The sequence below is a fragment of the Narcine bancroftii genome, chromosome 13, assembly GCF_036971445.1.
Source record: "Narcine bancroftii isolate sNarBan1 chromosome 13, sNarBan1.hap1, whole genome shotgun sequence".
NCBI classification, from domain to species: domain Eukaryota; kingdom Metazoa; phylum Chordata; class Chondrichthyes; order Torpediniformes; family Narcinidae; genus Narcine; species Narcine bancroftii.
Genome location: NC_091481.1, coordinates 20,208,256 through 20,227,837, shown reverse-complemented (window position 1 = coordinate 20,227,837; position 19,582 = coordinate 20,208,256). Strand labels below are relative to the sequence as shown.

The 19,582-nt window shown below is 39.0% G+C and overlaps 1 long non-coding RNA gene across 2 annotated transcripts in view; it reads right to left on the bottom strand.

The window, feature by feature from the left end:
- The window catches only part of LOC138748295 (uncharacterized), a 224,203-nt gene that overhangs the window by 118,705 nt on the left and 85,916 nt on the right, over positions 1 to 19,582 (bottom strand). For both annotated transcript variants that reach the window (XR_011347921.1, XR_011347920.1), the window contains exon 2: positions 9,760 to 9,933. This is a non-coding gene — a long non-coding RNA (uncharacterized lncRNA). The remainder of the gene's footprint in view (positions 1 to 9,759; positions 9,934 to 19,582) is intronic.

Sequence of the window (19,582 nt, the reverse complement as noted above, 5' to 3'; positions counted from 1 at the left end):
GTTGCTCTTTAAGAAATATGACCCGCATTTCTGATTACTCTTGAACTAAAACTCCACAGAATGAAGACAAATAGGTTTGCTAAATCACATGCAAACTTGTGTAGTCTGATGAAGTGAATAATGTGCAATGAAAGATGGCATCAATCATTGTGCTTGCAAACATAGATTCTTTAAAACTGGAAAAGACTGCCATTTCTACCTGAATGTACCAAAAGTGAAATTTTAATTTTGCACTGTCATTCGAGGCAGAGAGATAGCTGAAAAATATTAATAGCTCTCTGTGAAACTGCAAGCATTTCTTTGTGTGGGTACCAGGACGCTCAACACAAGAATGCACGACTGGAAGTACCAAAAGTGCAGAGCGATGTTCACTTGAAATTTTGCAAACTGTGCTCCATCTATTTAAGGAGTCCCTTTCAGAATTCTGACTTCCAGCAATTCCCAGCATGTGTGCTGGAAATCTTGCTGAGTCTGTACCTGGTTTACATCCATTCATTTCAAGGGCTAAAGTTGAGTTAAGATGTGAGGTTTTGAAATAGCTGAATTAGTTTAAATATATTCAACTATAAGTGTTTTTCATTTTTTTTTAAATAATTACTTTAAAATGATTTGACAGGGAGGTTATTGTTTTTGAATATTTGAGAAAGTCAACGATACAAGTTAAAGGTAAAGGTTCCATTAATTGTCACACAAGGCTACATTTAGAATGTACTATAAATGAAATCTCAGAGGATTATAAAGCTTGAAGAGATGACAAGGAATTGCAGGGGTAAGGCTAAAGAGAGGATTGCATACAAGGATGAGAATTTTAAAATTTGATTTTTTTCCCCTCAGATGGGGAACCAATGCAATCGATAAGCCTGGGGCAGTACAAATGCGAACAGCCCACTCGACCCATCGAACATGAAGTCAGATTAAAGTAAATCTCTTCTGCCTGTACCTGAACCATATCTGCCGATTCCCTACATATTGATGTGTTTATTTACTTTATTTTAATCCCCTGACGTGCTCATTGTTACAATGCCCAGGCCCAGCAGTTTCAACAGGTTAACCGTCTTTTTTATGTTGAAACGTTCTGGATATGTTTATGTTGGTAGATCGACTCTGGTGGAGCCATAGGCTGAAAGACAGTGGAATAATCAAGCCAAGATTAAACAGTAGCTGACTCCCTGTAGGAATAAAACTCTAGAATTTCAGACACTTTATGGTCTTAAAGGGATAAAAAATATTTATGACAAGTGGCAGAAAGTAGCCGATGTAACTTTCGGCTCCCTGTTTAGTTGGCAATTGAGAAGCAGATACAAGAGTTTCAGGAAGTTTTCTCAAGGTTACTGGCAGAGTGACACAAATTCTTCTGCATTGTTGCCTCAGCTTGCTGAACAATGTACACACCAATGACAGGGCAGAGGCTGCAAATTTGAGACAATATACCCAGGTGGAAGTAGAATTTAATTTCAAAACAGCAGGACTACCTGATCAATATATTCTAATGCATTTTGTGAACCCAGATGGTCTGTACTGTTCCGTACTGTCTTATTTTCTATTAGACACATGGATGGGATAAAAAGTGGAAAGTTATGTTTTTTCAGAGGTCAGCACAATATTGTGGCTGAAGGTCAGGTACTGTCCTGGACTGGCTTCTGTTCTATGTTTTAGTTTATTAGGTTGATTAAGAAGAATGTGATATAGATGTCATATTACCCCTGTTACTTCTATGTGTTCACACATTTAAAAAAAGTAGAATCAGATAAGTCTGAACTTCTTGGCCGAATAAAAGTCAATTTGATTGTTCCAACAGAATAGTCCAATTACTCCCAACAACCTTGTGCTTTCTATTATACATCGAGTTTATCTTTGACTCCCCACTTTCCACCCATGATTAGTTTCAGCCACAGTCTATATTTGCTTTTAGTCACACTCTCTATTTCTCTCTCGTCGCCTTTCCACATTCCTGACTCCTATCCATGTTCAGTCCATTACTGACTCTCATTATCAGTTTAGTTTATCGCTAACATTTCTCATCTGACCCAATCCTTGACTATTCCCTCCGGCTATTTCCAATATACACTATTGTCAACAGCTCGTTCCACAGGTGCAGGCTATACTTTGTTCCAATTTGAGTCCTGTCTGCGGGCAATCTCAGTCCTTCACTGCAATTGAAAGCCAGTCCCAGTGCCCAAATCTCATATTGCCTGTTCTGGTCCATGACTCTAATCTGAAATTACCTGCTACTTCACCACCCATCTCAACAATATACTTTTGACACTGTTGTCCCTTAAGGCTAGACAAGTACACTGTGCAGCGATGGCTTTATTTCACGAGATAAGGTGAAATCCTGGATGTAGGATTCTGCTTCCATTTTTAAAATGACATTTCATAAAACTATATTTTTAATATGCATCATCTATTAATTACAGGAAATGACATATGCCTAATTCTTTTTTTTAATCTTGACAGAGTCTTAAACAGGAAAGCTTTCAGGCGCTATGATGGGAATTCAGTACACAAAGTGCTGAAAGAAACTCCGCTGGCCATGCAGAGACTTATAGGATCTTTGCTTCCCTTGGATACTCTGTGACCTACTGAGTTTCTCCAGGACTTTTGTGTCTTACACATTGTATGATACTGCTATCAGATTATTCTGGCTGCATCCATTGGAGAAAAAAAAAAGTCTTATAACTGTTGCACTATGTAAAGGTCCAGAAATGTGAACTGCAATGGTATGATTTTATTTTGATTTGAAGGTCATCGACAAAACACTCTAAAAACACTGATAGGGACATTTATCCTCGGCTGTTCATATTAACTTAAAAATAAAGTGATGGCTATGCTTTGTGCACTACTTCTGAAATGTAGTTTCAGTGAAATTAATGAATTGCAACAGAAACAGTGTGCACGGCTGCTGCTGTTCAAGTGAGTGTAGATCAATTTATTATGCACAAAATAAAACATTATGTGGAAAATGCACCTTTTGCTTTTGTATACCATACATTTCGGTGTACAAGTCGACTGGCAAATAGATCAACCCTCTTTTTTTAGCCTCATTTTAATGGTTTTATGTTATATCCAGTAAATAAGTCGACCTCCCCCTCCACCCCCCATTTTTTGGGCTGTCTGGGCCTCCAAGGAATAACCCACAATTTTTTTTTTTAAAAACCTCAATTGCAAGTAACAAAGCTGTAAATTAAGTAAGCAAAACAAAACCTCAGCCTACCAGGCAGCAGTGGGATGGCCCACGGAGCTGGAGCTCCTGGCAGGATCAAGGACCTTGGCCTACCAAGCAGGAGAGGCGACGGTGACCTCAGAGCCCAAGGTAGGAATGGTTATGTTGGCACCCAGCAGTGGGGAGGTGTTGGGGAAGCAGTGGTGCTGGCGATGGGGAGGTAGTTCCAGCATCGACTTAAATGCTGAATTGACATCAATCTGTTTTTCTTTTGGTGAATTTAAGGTCTCACAAGTATATCTGCCATATGAATTGACCCCCACCTTTTTGAGAATGTTTTTTTGGGTTTCATGACTCGACTTATATGTCAAAATATATGGTAGTTACTGAGCAATTTTCCATAGAAATTCCATTGGAAAATTTCCATAAGCAAATGCAATTTTCAATGGAAATTATTATTTATAATGTTGCTTCCATTTTAAAATTAATCCCTTAATCATTTTAAATGTAATAACATGATATATTTTTTTCCAAAAATAATCTTTATTCACAATAAAATTATTGAGAAAATAAAATTTTTATTGAATTTAGTATGTTTAATCGCATAATGGTGCTGATGCATTATGTTAGTTTAACTAACCTAAAAATGTTTTGCCGCTTATTTTCATTTGTACTCAGCATCTGATGCCTCTCATGTGGGTGTCTAACAATAGTCAGCCAGCATTGATGGATTCTGCTTTTCCATGGTCACAATGTCCTGGTGAAACCTTTCACTATATTCGTCGCTGAATCCGCCAAGATCAGCAGGGAAGACATCCAAGTGTTAATGCAGAAAACAAATGTTCAATGTCATATTGCACTTTGTGATTTTGTATGCTTGAAGTAGACTTAAAATATGACAAGAAATCACAAAAAAACAGAACACATTGTGGATCTTTTGGTTCATCCACAGCTTTTGCTGTAAAATTCATGTATCTTTTTTAAAGAAGTCGTTAGCACCTGTGGTCTATCTCTAGTGTACACTAACTTGACACCATTGTTTTGATAGGGTCTTGAGTTGATGATCTGTGATGAAACTCAGACTGAATGATCATCAAGAGTGGAAGGGTAAGAGAGGAAATGAGACACAATGGAGATTTTATTTTTCATTTTTATCCACTTTATGAGTTAGGAGATATTTCTGGCTGTTTCATCAGCAAAATGATCCCTTTAACTTTCCTCATGAAGGTAGGGGCTCCATTTATCTCTCTGCAATGTCTGTGATGCCAGTGGTCATTAAGGTGGGGAGCTTAGGCAAGTGTAGTTTGGAGTTGAAGTCATCCCAGTACAATGACCATGTTTTGACATGCCCTTGCAAACTTGTAATCAAAACTCTTTCGGTCAAATCAGGTATTAATATTACCATATTCAGCATGGTTAATATTGTTGGTTGAATATCAAGACAAAATGACTTGCCTCATCTATATTGGAGGTGGTGTCGACTCATGCTTTTACCGTGTGAATGCCACTGGCCACTAATGTGCCGAAATTACTGCAAATCCTGGTCCAAGGTTTGTCAGAAGTGCCCGCAGTCTGCATCTGCCTCCTGATACTGAGATCCTCAGCAGAAACTAAGGTCATTCAACCGCGCCTTTAACTTTCTTCCACATCCTCGTTCTCTTCCTCCTTTTGCGTTTTTGCAGGCAAGAGATTTGCCCACACAATGAAATTGATCTGCATTCCATTCTTTGTATGACTCAACACGACTAACAGAGGTGAGCAGAAATAAAGTTTTTAAAGCTTTTTTTTCCCAAGTCATCAGCCTAAGCTTCATATGTCAAACTGATGAGAATGCTAGCAAAACACACCGATATATTTAATCCAACTATAAATGCAATAACTGTGAGTTATTTTAACCTTTAGGTCATAAAAGGTAAACTCTATCTGCAGGAAATGGTGATGGATTATTATGGAATAAGTGTTCTTTAAAAATCAAGAACTATCATCGGGTCTAGTTGTACTGTCACAGTTTAAAGGAGATAAATTGTGAAAAACGACATGAAATAGCTCGAAACACAGGAAGAGGAAAGAAGGTCATGGTGCAGTTCTGACAACAGAACATCCATCACCACATTGTCTTTGCCAGACAACTGAGTTATATCAAAGAGGTGGTCACTTATATATGGAATCGGTAGCTGACTTTCAAACCATTGGACAGGCAAATTAAATTGAACTTGCTTTAAAACCAATTCACTTGACAAAATCCATCACTTGACAAAATCCATCATGAAGATGTGTTTCAAATTCAGGAAACTAACAAGGGAAAGGATTTGTTTCAATAAAAATCAATAGTTCATCGACTCCCCCTGAGGTATGTCCAAGGAATTGGAAACAGAAGCCTAGCTTGTATCTGAAGGGCAATACACTAAGTCTTGGTAATGAACCCAGAACTAGTGGTTCTGTAATAAATGATGAAAGTCACTGCTTTCAAAGGCAATTTTCATTGCATTTGATGTCCTAATAATACCTAATTTCCATTGATTTTCTGAAAAAAGGTTAAAAAAAACAACTATTTTATTATGTTACTTCTTGATCAATAAACGATTTGGGGAAAAAAACTGATGTCTCATGGTGTTTTGTATGATGAGTAAAGGGAGACATAAATGACCTAAGAAAAATTTCATGGCAACACAATATATCCAACTTAAAGAGTAAAAATGATACATAAACATTGTTCATGACCATATGTATTAAACATACATTATAGGGAAAACTGGATTTTGTAGTTTGGTTCTAAAATTTTGTTCTATCAGTTTAATTTTTGGGACTGAATAAATACTGCCCAGACATTTAGCACAGATGACTAAGGATGATTTTCTAACATCTTTCATTGTATTGTTCAGCATCCATGTGGGGGAAAGGGGTACATAGGTGAAACAGGTTGTACAGGAGAGACATAATGGAAAATGGCAATTACCTGTAAATTAAATTGCAATATTTAATGAAAGAATGATTTTGGATTTGCTCACCATTTCCACCAATGATCACTGGACTATACAATTCTGTTTTTCCCTTCCTTAAGTCAACAATCAGCTCCTTAGTTTTGGTGACATTGAGCACGAGTTTATTGTTAGTGCAACATTCAGGCAAGTTTTCAATCTCCCTCCTGTAGGCTGACTCATCATCCCTTTTTGTACAACCTACTACCGTGGTATCGTCAGCAAATTTGTAGATGGTGCTGCTGTCATACTGAGCCACACCGTCATAGGTGTAAAGTGAGGAGAGCAGGGGGCTAACAACGCAGCCCTGAGGTTCTCGGTTCTGAAATAGTTTGCAGAACTGACGTTCTTACCATTCCTCACCGATTATCATCTGGAGGTGAGGAAATTAAGGATCCAATTATATAATGGTGTCCTGAGTTCCAGGTCTTGGAGTTTTCTGAATAATTTTGAGGGGATGATGGTGTTAAATAAGTCGATAAAGAGCATCCTGATGTATGTATCTTTGCTGGTCCTGGTGCTCCAGGGCTTTGTGTAGAGTCAGTGAGATGACATCTGCCATAGAGCTGATGTTATGATAGACAAATTGGAATGGATCCCTGTCACTGCTCAGACAAGCTCTGATATGCAACACTTGTATTGCCTGACTCTCCCACTTCTTCTGAATTACTGCAGTGCAAATTATAGCAGAAATGACAGGTGTACATCATTTAATTATTCTCTCTCTATTCCCCATGTGTACCAATAGATACTAGGGTTTAAAACCGCAGGAGAAACAATTACGAATTTTCACCAAGGTGAAGGAAGAACTCCAAGGAACTAATATGGATATAAAGAATCACTTTGTGCAAAGCCAAACGAAGAGAGCGGGGTACAGATAGTTGTAAACTTGACCAGCACCATCATGGACATAAATCTTCTTTCCATTAAGGTGTCTCAAGAACACAGCTTCTATCATCAAGGACCATCACCATTTTCTCACTGCTACTATCAGGCGGGCTACAGTGCCTGAAGATACACACAAAACATAACAATAACAGCTTCTTCCCCTCCACCATCAGATTTTTGAACCTCTGGACACTACCTCACCTTTTCTCTTTTTTGCACTAGTTATTTATTTTTAAAAATCTTATATTTAAGAAATCGTAAATTATTGCAATTTTGCCCCTTGTCCTGCTGCTGCAGAATAAAAATATTTCATGACGCATGTTTTTGCCAATCGACCTGATCCTGATCCTAATTCTGAAGAGAAATGTACTTTCTTAGATGAAAGGAGCAACAAGCTCATCTTTGTATTTTTAAGACAATTCTTCCTATAAAACATAAACCTGTTATTTGGTGCAGTAAATAGAGCACAGAGTAGAGAAGGACAGCCTCGACACAGATTCTTCAGCCATGATGTCTGTGGTTGCATGGTGCACAAATTAAACTAAAACATTAATGCTTGCACACAATACATATTCCTCTATTCCCTGGATGTTCATGTCTTTATTTGGAAGCCTCTTCAATGCTGCTATAGCATCTGCTTCCATCACAGGCTTTTCTATGCACCTAGGTGTAAAAAATATTGCCCTGCAGATCCTTTAAACTCTCCCTCCCCCTTACTTTAAATAAATATCCTCTAGTATACAATACTTTTTACACTTGGAACAAGATTTGGACTGTGCACCCTATCTAGGCATTCCTTAATTTTATAAACTTCTATATCAGTTCTGGGAACTGATATATTCCCTACTCGTATTGGGAAATGAAATCCTGAAACAAGTTCACAACTTCAAGTACCTTGGATCATGAAGAGTATCTGATGGCAAATGTCAAATAGACATAAAAGCAATAATAGCGCAGCAGAGAATAGAGCACCATTTATAGAAATGAGAAACATCCTAATGAACATTGACGTCCGCCTTCAAACTCTCAGCTGCTAGATTTTTCTTATATTGATGTATGGCTGTGAGTCATGGACCAGCACAAATGGAGTGGAAAAAAGAATCAATGCAGCAGAGATGTGGGTTCTCAGAAGAAAGCTACGCATATCATAAATGAACAGGATAACAAAGTTCTACAAAGAATGAAAACAAAATGTACATTACTTCAAAGAATATGAAAACAGCAATCAAAATTCTTTGGATGCATCATGTGAAGAGATACATTAGAGCATTTAGTTACAACTGGAAAGATGGAAGGAAAAAGCAGAGGCAGATTGAGAATGAAAATGAGAGATGGATTCACATCATGGTTAGAAACAGGGGAGGCGACAACTACATCTCAGAGGATCAGAGACAGCGATGGATGGGGAGACACGATCGCCCATACCTAATAGCAAGGCACCTGAACACTATCAGTTCTACCTTCAGCCTCTGACATTGCAGAGAAAACAACAAAGTTTGTATAACCTCTCTTTATAGCTCATACCTTCTAATCGAGGCACCATCCTAGTTAATTTCTTTTCTACCCTTACCAAAATCTCCAAATACTTTCTGTAATGGAGTGGCCAGAAGTGCACACAATAATTCAAGTGTAGCCTAACTAAAGGTACTATATAGTTAGCTGCTAACGACTTCCTGACTTTGGATCTCAATGCCCTGGCCAATGAAGGCACTCGTGCCATATGCTTTCTTTTCTACCCTATTTGCATGGCCATGTTCAAGGAGCTGTGGACCCGAATCCACAGTTCCCTCCACACATCAATGCTTTTATGAGTCCTGTCACTAATTGCTTTTGTTTCTTTTACATTTGACCTCTCAAAGTGCAACACCTCACACTTGGTGGATTAAAGTCCATCTGTCATCTTTCTTTCCATGTCACAACTGATCTGTATCTTGTTGTGCGGAGCTCCAGCTGGAATAACACTTCCACCGCTACACACTTCCTTCTATGGGGCAGCCAATTCCAAATGGTCAATTCACCATAGATCCTATGAATCTTTACCTTCTTGCTCAGGCTACCCTGAAGGAACTTGTTCAATGCCTTACCTGTGAAATATAGGCATGGAAAGGTGAACTTGACTGAAGGATAAATCTAATACAAACTACTCGGCCCTTAGTGGAGGTCAAAATGTTTTTATTCCTTTTTCTTGTATTCTGACACTACTTAATGTTGGTGATAGACAGATTGACTAACTAAGAAAGCGGTAAAATCTACAGATAAAAATATTTGCAAATAAAAACTGCCAGGAAACAGAGATTCCTCTCAGAGGTTCAGAGAAAAATGAGTCAAATAGAACCAAATGAATGAGAAAATCTGTAACCAGTTGAGTGCTGGAGTATTTTAAACAAAAACATCCTGAAGAAACTCACCAGGATGAGCAGCAGGTGTGGAGGGAAGGCAATGGCCATCCGTTTTCCTCTACAGATGTTGCTTGACCTATTGAGTTCCTTTAGCAGTTGTCTTTTTTTTTGCATCAGACAACAGTATCTGCAGTCCCTTGACCTTGACTGAGGCAGTGGGATTAACCTAAAATTTGGCATCATCGAAATGATGAGCTGAATGGTGTCCCTCTGTGCTAGATGATTTAGAATTTCTGTTGCTCAGTACAATGCTTTTATACACCAAGCGTATGAATTTTTTAGTGGGGCAATGCACTGAAGAAATTTCTTCTCAGCGTGGTTCAATATTTACCTATTACAGCTCCATCGACGTGGGATTCTATCCAGCGTCGACTGTGAGATTCTCCCTATGTTTCCGCTGGGTGCTTCAATTTCCTCCATCCTTCAAAACATACGGGGGTTGTAGGTTAATTTGGGTGCAATTGGGCTGTTCGGGTTTAAATGGCAGGAATCGGCTTCGACCAGGCTATAAATAAAAATATAATAAAAATGTAAATTGTTAATTTTACAAAAGACGACAATTATCCTAATTCAACCTGTTTTATTGCGTGGACCAGTGATGATTTTTCTGTCAGCTTTTCACTGTATTGCATTAGCACTGATCTTGTTCAACATCAATCTACATTTAACACCTGATTCAACCATCTAACCAGCAAAGACAATAAGCGAATGGTATTTTAGCTCAACTTGTTGTGCTTGCATTTGATCTTTAGTCCTGCTTTGTTGGTGACAGATGTTTACCTGACCTTGATGGGAGATCAAGGCCATAAAAAGCACAACACATTCAGAAACATCATGCAGGATCAAAGAGTAACTTGATAAGAAATGTTCAGTAGCTAAGCAAATAATTTAGTGTCGGCATCTTCCTCTTTTGAAAGAGAGAAGAGGAGGAGGAGACGACCCACAGGACACTGACCATGGCAGCGGACCAGTGAGGGATGCTCTGCTGCTGAGGGACCAGTGCATGCGGTCGGCTGCAGGTGACTCGAGGAGAGGAACCCACGGAAAGCTGGGGGCTGCCGTTGGGAGACTCGAGCCAGGCTGCAGGCTGCTGGAGACTGGCTCAAACTGGCTGGAGGAGTACCAGTTTTCAGAATCAGGACATGAGGCGGTGCCTAGGGGGCTAAAGAGTTCCTGACTGTGCTGGACGTTTGAATCTGGAGCTCAGATTGCTGATGGTTTGGACTGGACTCTGTGTGGCTGCAGAAGCACTGGAGGCAAACCCATGGATGCTCGGTGACTCTGGGGGGGGGGGGGGGGACTCTCCTTTGCTTCTCTTCCTCTGACTGCAAATCTAACTGTAAGTCTGTAAGAGGTGCTTAGGCAATTTCTACCAGTGGTGAATCTGTCTGCCTTGCAGGAGGCAAAAAGAAATTTCAATGTAATATAACACTATGATAATAAATTGAATCTTGAATTTGGAGAAGATGTCTTTCGAGGAGGAGAGTTTGTCTGAGTTGAGCGAGAGAACAAGGAAAGGAAATGAGTTGCTAGAAGTGGACCAAGTGAATATGAGGTCAGGTTGAAAGTTGGCAACAAAGTGGATGAAGTCAACGAGCTCATCATGGGTGGATGAGACAGCACTAAAGTAGTCATTGATGGAGCAGAGAAAGAGTTGAGGCTTGTAATAGGCTTGCATGCAGCCAATAAAAAGGCAGGTATAGCTGAGGCCTATGCAAGTACCGTGGCTACTCCTTTGACCTGGAGAAAGTGAGATGAGTTTAAGGAGAAATTATTGAGGTGAGGACAGGTCCTGCCAGCTGGAGGAAGGAGGTGGCAAAATGTAATTGGTAGGGTTTATTGTCCAGAGGAAACAAAGGGCTTTGAGGCCTTCAATATGGGGGGGGGGGGGAATGGAGATGTATAAGGATTGGATGTCCATGGTAAACATGAGGTGATTGAGTTCAAAAAACTGGAGGGCATATATAGTGTTCTGGATGTAGTTGGGGAGGGACTAGACTAGACCTGTGGGGGGGGAGGGGGGAAGCAAAACAGAGTCAAGGAAAGTGGAGACCAAATCGCTGGGACAGGAGCATGTGGGCATGATGGTTCTGCCAGGACAATCAGGTTTGTAGATCTTGTATAAGAGGTCAAAATGGATGGGGGGTGGGGGGAAACAATAATGTTGGAGGCCGTGCCAGGGAGGTGATGGGAAGTGATGAGTTCAGAGATGGTGCATGAAGTAGTTGGTGTTGGTGGGAACAGTGCTTGAAGAAGAAAGGGGAGGGCTTAAAAAAAATTGGAGGCCCCATCTCCAACTAGTTCACTGGAGTGAAACACAAAAGTCTGCAGATGCTGTGATTGTAGTAAAAACACAAATGCTGGAGAAACTCAGCAGGTCCAGCAGCGTCCATAGGAGCTAACAATATACAGCAGTGGTTCTCGACCTTTTTCCTTTCCACTCATATCCCACCTTAAGCAATCCCTTACTAATCACCGAGCACTGATGGCATAGGGATTGCTTAAAGTGGGATATGAGTGGAAAGAAAAATGTTGAGAACCACTGATATACAGAATTACAGACATTTCAGTAATATTTCTTTACCGTTTATGGACACTGTAAAATGTTCTTGATTTTTTTTTCCAACTTGTTCACTGGCAATATTAACAGATGATGTGTTTCTTGACACAGAAAGCTGGCCCACTTACTATATTCTTATACAACACTGCCTACCTTTATTGTAGCTTTTTTAAAAAATCTCAGCTGACTGGGATTTTGGTCCCCTAATCATACCCACTTTTAGCCTTTGACAGCCACCAAAGTCATAAGCATTATGACATTAAGCTCTTTTTTTGATCCACTTAGAGGACTTCAATCAAAAGTTCTTTCGGGGAAAAGGTAACATCTCTAGGTTTGCAGTTGACACTAAGCTGGGTGGCAAGTGTGACCTGTGAGGAAGAATACAAGAGACTAGGAAGAGATGAGGAGATTGGGAAAATACGTGGCATTTGCAGTAATAATTCAGATCCATGTGAAGTTGTCCACTTTGGTGGCAAAAGCATGCAGGCAGCTTATTATGTGAATGGTGATAAATGAGGAAAAGGGGAGATGCGAGGAAACTAGGGATTATAGCACACCAGTCATTGAACTTTGAAATGCAGGTACAGCAGGCAGTGAAGAAAGTGAACAGCATAGAAGCATAGCACGTTGGTCTTTAATGCAAGAGGCTTTGAGTGTAGAAGCAGGGAGCTCTTATTGTAGTTATATAGGATTTTGGTGAGGCAACACCTTGAGTATTATGCATCGTCTTGGCCTCCTAATCTGAGGAAGGACATTCTTGCTATTAATGCAGTGCAGAAAAGGTTCACCAGATTAATTCCTGGGATGGTAAGCCTGATGGATGGTCTAAGGTTAAAATCATTGGAATTTAGAAGGAAGAGAAGAGATCTCACTGAGACGTATACAATTCTAACAGGACGATACAAGTTAGATGCAAGAAGAGTGTTGCTAATGTTGGGGAAGAATAGAACATGGGGCCACAGTCTAAAGATAAGGGGGAAGCCATTTATGACTGAGATGTGGAGAAACTTCTTCACTTGGAGCATTCAGAGTTGTGAAAATGTGGAACTCCCTACCACAGAGAGTCACGAGGTCAGTTCATTTGATTTTTTTTTTAAAATAGTTGAATCCGACCCTTGTGGCCAAAGGGATCAAGAGGTATGGAGAGAAACCAGGTATTGAGGTCACATGATCTGAAAGGAAACCTATTTGATTTTCACCACCAATTTACTTGTGGCTGATTCATTTGTTCATGATAGCATTAGCAAAAGGCATTTTTCACACCAAAAACACTCTCCATCATGTTTGACTATAAGACATAGGAGCAGCAATAGGCTATTCAGCCCATCAAGTCTACCTCGCCATTTCATCATAAACTAAAGGTAAACTTGCAGGTTGAGTCAGTAGTGAAGAAGGAAAATGTAATGTTGGCATTAACTTCAAGAGATATATAAGAGCAGGGAGATGATGCTGATGTTTTATAAGTCACCGTGGAGACCTCACTTGGATGGATATGAGAAACTAGGCTGTGTGTGCTGCAATAGTGTGGATCTCCCAGTGGCCATCAATTTTAATTTCACATCCTATTTCTTCGCTGACATGTCTGTCCATGGCCTCGTGCACTGCCAGACTTGAGACCACTGCAAACTGGAGGAATAACACCTCATCTTTCAACTGGGCGCCCTCCAACTGGATGGCATTTTTAATATAAACTTCTCTGTCTTTCATTAACCTCCACAAACCATCCCCCTCCCATTTCTTCCCCATCACCTTCATCCAACTCTATCTCTCCCTTTTCCCCCTCTCCTTTCACACAAACTTGATAAATTATTCTCTCCCTCTATCATACCAATGAACACATGTTGGTCTGGATTTCTTCTCCAGTCGGCATTGTCTGAATTCTGAGACTTTCTAAGATTTCCTCCTTCTCGCTCATTCTGCCTATTCCTTGAAGAAGGGCTCAAATCCAAAATGTTGGCAATATATCTTTGCTTTTCATGGACACTGAAAGGACCGGCCTAATTCCTCCAGCATTTGGTATGTTTTTACCCTAATCACAGCATCTGCGGACTTTGACTTTTCACTCAGACCTCACTTGGAGTTTAGGGCACCTCATTTAGGAAACAATGTGCTGACATTGGAGAGGGTTCAAAGGAGGTTCACTCGGATGATTCGAGGAATAAAAAGATTATCATACGAGGAACGTTGACAGCTCTTGGCCTGTATTCATTGGAATTTAAGAGAATGAGGGAGGATCTCATGGAAACATTTTGAATGTTGAAAGGTGTGGTCAGAGTAGATGTAGAAAGGTTGTTTCTCATGATGGGCAAGTCTAGCTCAAGAGGGCACAACTTCAGGATTAAAGGGCATCCTTTTAGAAAAGGAAGTGCAATCGCAATTTCTTCAGCCAGGGAGTAGTAAATCTGTGAAATTTGTTGCCATAGGTTGTTGTGGAGGCCAGGTCATTGGCTGTATTTAAGGCAGAGATTTATAGGTTCTTGTTTAGCCATGGCATCAAAGGTTATGGGGAGAAGGCTGGGCAGTGGGGCTGGGTGGGGAAATGGATCAGTTTGTGATTGAATAGTGGGACAGACACGATCAACTGAATATCCTATTTCTGTCCTAAGGTGTTATAGGTGGAGGGAGAGGGAGAGGCCACTGGGAAGGGTGGGGGGCATGTGGCAGAGAAAAGTAGTTAAAGAAGAGATGGAAACAGTGTAACCAGATGGAGGTGTGGTAACTTAAAATTAGAAAAAAATGCCCATACCGTTAGGTTTAAAGCTGTCCCGAGAGAATATAATGTCTTGTTCCTCAAGTTTATGTTAAGCCTCAGTCTGACAATAGATGTGGCTGAGCACAGGCAGATCTGTGTAGGAATGATTGCGGAGTTGAAATAATTGGCAACAGGAAGTTCAAGCACAGACAGAACTAAAGTGTTCAGTGAAGTGTTTACCCAACTGGCATTTGGTCTCACCGATGCCGAAGGGTACCCCACCAAGCGCAAGAATGCAGTAGATTAGGTTAAACATATTGTATATAATTTGGCAAAGTGGTTTGATGGCAAATAGTGGAAAGTATATCAACATCAACCCCTTCAACTTCATCCAAGACCATAAATGGACCCTCCAGGTAAGGCAGAGGTTTAATTGCAAATTTTGTTAGATATTTTGCAGCGGTTTCCTACGCTTTCTGGTGAGGATCAGTTATTGTCCGGGCATTTTAAACAGTACCACAGAGAGTGACATCAAATTAATCTCTCCAGATTTTTGAAAAATAACGAACACTTCTCAAAATAATAATTAAAATCTCTTTATGGTTAGTGACATATAGCAGTTCTAAATTTGCATTCCTATTAATCACAGTCACAAGACTTGTTCCACCATTCCATATGATATATGATGTACCTTGGGATGTTGAGTGGATAATCATTATGCTGAGTTGGCTGCATTGCCACAAAGACAAAATGATTTAGGTTAGCCAAAGATATGAGAGCAATTTTAGTGCAAATTAGAATGGATAACTTTGGGCTTTGTTTGTCTGTTGTCTTAACGAAGAGCCAAGCGATTCTTCACAGCTGGATATGAATATTCTCTGAGGGCTTCCCTGTATCTGCTAATTGTCCTTTCTTTTTACACCAAATTCAAGATAGGGAGTAATGATCATCCATTTAAAACCTTTAATTTCAATTTGGTCAGCCTGCAATTATTCCTTGTCAGCTGTCAATGTGTTTTGGCAAAATCCAATTCTTTTTTTTTTAGAAAAATTGCCATTCAAGATCATTGCAAATAATCTATAACAACAAAAACAGGTTTTCACTAAAAATAGACCATTTTTTATCCAAAACAGGTTGAATTATTTTTCAGAAAATTAATCTGATCAAAATCCAGTTAGACCATGCAATCAGTAATAAAACAAAGTTACAAAATGAATTTAATACGAATAAAAGCAAACCATCTTAAAATCATAATGTCGAGGTATAGAAAGAGACAAATTAAACATTCAGAAAGAATCACAATAAATGCACTGAACTAGAAAAGTGTTTTTAGAAGTATAAAATCTTCTGCTCATAAATTGTGTAACATTGCTTTTCTGGTTTATGAAGTGTAACTGAAGAACCTTGCAAATAAAATGAGTCATTTCCACATTTAAACAGATTAGATCAAATTTCCAAGGATTTATTGATTCTGTTTATCATTATATTTGGTAAGGAAAGTGAGAGGAATTGCAGCACAAACATGTTATACATTTAAATTTTGAACATTACCTTTTAAAACTAATAAGATTTGGCAGTGGTGAATGAGCAAATTACACTGACCATTGCTTTTGTATTTATTGTAAGCACAAATAAAAATCAGGTCTAAAAATTGCTGATTCCTGATAAAAAGTTGCATAACTTTCATAACAAGATTTATTGATGGTCTTGCTTATCTTGCATGTTATATATCTATAGATATCTATGCTTATCTTGCATGTTATATATCTATAGATATCTATATCAGATATATAACATGCAAGATAAGCAAGACCATCAATAAATCTAGATATCTACACACATAGATATCTACACACATAGATATCTACACACATAGATATCTACACACAGATATCTACACACATAGATATCTATACACATAGATATCTATACACATAGATATCTATACATATAGATATATATATCTATACATAGATAAATATATACACACACATACATATATATATATTTATTTATATAATAAATAGAGATTTTACTTTAATTACATTGATCAGAGCATATTAAGTTTTTTTGAGATGAAATACTGTTATAATTTAAAACTGTAGGTGTGGGGGGGGGGTGGGGGAAGCATTTGGGAAAATGGAGAGCATGCCAAGCATCTGTACAGCTCTGGAACTAATCCATTAAAGAACAAAGAAGTAAATCAGAAAAAAAAACTGATGTTGGACAAGGTGAATTTAATTTCAGGTTATATGAAGGACGATATCAAGGGCTGATGCTTATAAAACAGAATTTAGAGTGAGAAATGAAAAAAGAGGCAGAAATGAAGATTAATGCTTTCTTTTCATTTTTCATCAAGTACATATTTGCTGCAAATGAAATCCTGAGAGATTGAGACCACACATTTGTAATAATAAAATATTCAGGATTAATAGGAAGAAGGTAAGTCAATTGAAGAGAAAAATAATAGCAGCAAAGATCAAAATTCATATAAAATATTCCACTATTATGAGGAATAAAAACAAAATGTATCTTGGCTGAAATTAATGGCAAAGAGGCATAACTCAGCTTGCAGCTTTTGGATATTTGTGCTTAACTCAATATCAGTTTCTCAGCAGAAGTGTGCAAACAAATTTCTGGAATTCCATATCAGATCAGGACTGCTGATACTCCAAATGATGCCAAATGAAAGTACAGTTGCAACACGGCCTTCATACATTTTTATTTCATGCCTCGACCAATCAATGGTCAGCACAGAAATTATGTGTTGAAAAACCAGTTCCTGTGCCATGTCCCTTATGATTTGTATCTGGATTCCTTGTATTTCATCTCTTCTAGAACAAAACAACTTTAATAATGCTACTCCAGACTAGGACTTGTTTTTTTCTTTCGATAAATGATAACCTCTAAATCTTCAATTTGCACAGTCCCCACTTCCTCATTCTCCAGTTCCAATCCAGAAACTCTTTGATCAGCCAGGTCTCAATTCTTCAGGTCTGCATTTTCTGATCACCTAATTAGCAAAAGTCTAGACCATAAATGCACAATCTACCTCAATTTCCTACCTTGCTGGATCGTCTGATTGAGGGCCAAAATCTATACTCCCAAAAGCCATGTCAACTTCCATAGGTTCTGTCTGGGCTTCCAGTGGAAAATAATCTCTCACCCTTCCTGAATGCAATTCTGGTCCTGGTTTAAAAAGGGTAAAATATGCTGCATGCTGGTCCACTCTGTTATTGTTTAAAGATTTTTATTCCACAAAGGTGAAAATATTGATAAACATGTTGAAAACAATTCCACATTCACAGAACCAGTTAAGATGAGATGAAACAATTTAGCCTATTAAAGCTCGTTCTTCTTAGTTTCACTGACACAATCCTGCAACTGTTTCGACTTTGAATGAGCTGAGTATTTCAATTCCTTTATCCCAATCCAAAAAACTTTCTGCAAATGTGTACTGCTTTTTGATTATATAGTGCTGAAGGCAACAGCAAACTAGAAGTGAGATTATTGGGTTCTGCTATCCTCATTCAACAGTAATGGTGAGCTTACCATTGGCAATTTTAAAGTTCCGAGCTGTATCCACATATTTTGAGCATTAAATACACAATCAATGATATAATTATTATTAGTTTCAAAAGTAAATAAACACATTTCTTGGTTAATATTTCTTAATCACTCTTTTAGTCTTACAACAATCAAATATCCTGTCAGTTATATTTTACCAATTGAAAAACCACTTACGCCCTGAATATAAAAAAAAAGTGGATATTATGAATCTGAAATACAAGCAGAAACCTTGTAAGTACTCAAGAGGTCAGACAGCATCTGTGGAAATAAAAACAGACAACATTTTGGGACCAAATCTCAATCTCTTTCTGCAGATGCTGCCTGAAACTCCAAATTTCTTCCACTCCTTTTTTTCCCTGTTTTCATTTAGCAAACTTTGTTCAGTCACAAAAATGGCAAAGGCAGAAATATTATGAACTCAGATACTGAAGAGTAATTTTTTTCACTACTAGAAATGTAATTGGGTCATAGAAGCATACAATGCAGAACAGTCCCTTTGGCCCACAATTTATCAGACTGACCAAGTTAGGGCATTCTGGGCTCATTCTATTTGTCCATATACTTCTGAGCCCTTCCTACCGAATAAATCTGTCCAAATGTATTTTGTACCTTAAGATTCTGTCCACTTCTATAACTCAATCCAGATACGGGCTGCCCTCTGAGTGAAAGGGTTGCCCTCATAAGTTTCTTGTATCAGGATCCATTAAAAAGCAGTGATCGCATCCCTATTCCCCCCCCCTCCCCCACTTGAACACCCACTGCCACAAGGAGCAAAAGGAATTGATGTCATCCCCTTTTTAACCTAGTGTCTGGGATCAGATCCATTTTATTTAAAAACTGGCACTATCATGTAACCATATAACCACTTACAGCACAGAACAGGCCAGTTCGGGCCTACTAGTCCATGCCGTAACAAATCCCCACCCTCCTAGTCCCACTGACCAGCACCCAGTCCATACCCCTCCAGTCCTCTCCTCTCCATGTAACTATCCAGTCTTTCCTTAAATGTAACCAATGATCCCACCTCGACCACGTCTGTCGGAAGCTCATTCCACATCCCTACCACCCTTTGCGTAAAGAAATTTCCCCTCATGTTCCCCTTATAATTTTCCCCCATCAATCTTAAACCATGCCCTCTAATTTGAATCTCCCCCACTCTTAATTGAAAAAGCCTATCCACGTTTCCTCTGTCTATCCCTTTTAAAATCTTAAACACCTCTATCAGGTCCCCCCCTCAATCTTCTACGCTCCAGAGAAAAAAGCCTTAGTCTGCACAACCTTTCCCTGTAACTCAAACCTTGAAATCCTGTCAACATTCTCGTGAACCTTCTC